The sequence below is a fragment of the Pongo pygmaeus genome, chromosome 4 (genome assembly GCF_028885625.2).
Source record: "Pongo pygmaeus isolate AG05252 chromosome 4, NHGRI_mPonPyg2-v2.0_pri, whole genome shotgun sequence".
NCBI lineage: Eukaryota > Metazoa > Chordata > Mammalia > Primates > Hominidae > Pongo > Pongo pygmaeus.
Window position 1 is genome coordinate 179,499,262 of NC_072377.2, and position 2,435 is coordinate 179,501,696.

General features: G+C 37.0%; 1 pseudogene; it reads left to right on the forward strand.

The window, feature by feature from the left end:
• The first annotated feature begins 1,531 nt into the window (after positions 1-1,531).
• On the forward strand, positions 1,532-1,840 carry LOC129037401 (cysteine-rich and transmembrane domain-containing protein 1-like; annotated as a pseudogene).
• The last annotated feature ends 595 nt before the right edge of the window (positions 1,841-2,435 follow it).

Genomic DNA, 2,435 nt, shown 5'->3' on the forward strand with positions numbered 1-2,435 from the left:
ACATTGAAAGGATCATACACCATGACCAAGTAGGATTTACCCCTGAGATGGAAGGATGGTTCAACATATCAAATCAATCAGTGTAATATACCACATTAACACAACGAAAGGTAAAACCACATGATTATCTCAAAAGATTCAGATATTTTTTTACAAAATTTAACATCCATTTATTATTTAAAACTCTCAAAAAAATAGGTATAGAAGAAACTTACCTCAACACAATAAAGACCATATATGAAAACCCCACAGCTAACCTAATAGTGGATGGGGAAAATTTGAAAGCTTTTTCTCTCAGATATGAAGCAAAGCAAGGATGATCAACCTTACCACTTCTATTCAACATAATACTGGAAGTTCTAGACAGACTAATCAGACAAGAAAAAGAAATAAAAGCTATCCAAATTGAAAAGAAATAAGTAAAATTGTCTCCTCTTAAAGGTGACATGATCATATATGTAGAGAATCCTAAAGACTCCATACAAAAAATTATTAAAACTAATAAATTCAGTAACTCTGCAGTATAAAACGTCAAATTGCAAAAATCAGTGGCATTTCTATATGCTAATAACATACTATCCAAAAATGAAATTAGGAAAACAATTCTATTTACAATAGCAACAAAAAGAACAAAATACTTAGGATAAAGTTAACTAAAGAGGTGAAAGACTTGTACACTGAAAGTTATAAACCATTGATGAAAGAAGCTAAGGGAGACATAGAGATGGATAGACATCCCACGTTCACGGATTGGAAGAATTAAAATCTTTAAAATGCCCACAGTGCCCAAAGAAACATACAGATTTAATTCAATCTCTATCAAAACCCAATGGCATTTTTACATTAATAAAAAAAAGCAATCATAAAATTCAAATGGAACCACAAAAGACTACCCATATCCAAAGCAATCTTGAGGGACAAAAAAAAAAAAAAAAAAGCCAGAGGCATCACACTTCCTCATTTCAAAATACATTACAAAGCTATAGTAATCAAAACAGTATGGTACTGGCATAAAAACAGACATGTAGACCAATGTAACAAAACAAAGAGACCAGAAATAAATCCATATATTTACAGCTAACTGATCTTTGACAGGGATGCCAAGAGGACACAATGGGGAAAGGATAGTATCTTCAATAAATGTCATTAGAAAAACTGGATAGTCATACACAGAATAAAATCAGACCCTTATCTCACATCCCATACAAAAATAAACTCAAAATAGATTAAAGACTTTGACATGAAGACATGAAACTGTAAAACTACTAGAAGAAAGTACAGAAAAAAGGCTTCTTCACATTGGTGATGGCAGTGATTTTTTGGACATAACACCAACAGAGGAGGAAACAAACCCAAAAATAAACAAATGGGATTGTATCAAACTAAAAAGCTTCTGTCACATGGTGGCTCATTACTTGCTTCGAGGCAGGTGCAGTGAGTCTACTCTGGGCTGGTCTGGGTTCCTCAGGTTCCGACCCAACCACTACCTGGCCAGTTCATGGAGAGGAGAGGTGCACTTTACAGGTCCCTGATGAACCAAGAGAACCCTCCACCACATCCAGACCCTGGTCCATCAGCCCCACACCCACCTTATCCACAAAAACACATGGGCCCAGGACCTATGGGAGGGGGCCCTACCCACCTCTTCAAGGGTACACCTATCAAGGATACAAAGATACCCACAGTACAGCTGGCAGGACAGACCTCGGAAGCCTCCTAAAACCACAGTCTATGTGGTAGAAGACCACAGAAGAGATGAGTTGGAACCATCCACCTGCCTCACAGCCTGCTGGACTGCTTTCTGTTGCTGCTGTCTCTGGGACATGCTCACCTGACCAGCCCAGCCATCCTGTCCTGCCAGCTCTGCCACCACCTCCGATAGGTGTGCCTGCCCCTGTCTCTTCTGATTGCTGTAATAAATGACTAGCTCTGCACAGACACCTATACCTTCGGCACTATGGGATTCTAGATTAGTGAGGGCTGCTGCTGTTAAATTCAGTGACTTGATCTCTTTAATGTCCAAAATCCATTTCTTACTGACCTTTAAAAATGTGCTAAGTGACTTTTTTTTGGACAAAGGCTTAGTTGTGGAAAATGTATTTATAATTTTGTAATTATACATTCAAGGTAGTGGCAAAATGTAACACACCATGAATGATTTCTCTGCTCACACCTTGTAGGTTTCAATAAATTTGTTCAAATATCAAAAAAAAAAAAGAAAAGAAAGGAATCAATGAAGTGGAAAGGCAATCTATGAAATGGGAGAAAATATTTGCAAATCATATATCTGATAAGGAGTTAATATGCAATACACATAGGGAACTCATACAACTCAGTAGCAAGAAAACAAATAACCCAACTTGAAAATGAGCAAAAGATCTGAATAGATATTTCCCATTTGTTTATTTTTGCTTTTGTTTCCTGTTCTGTTGGTG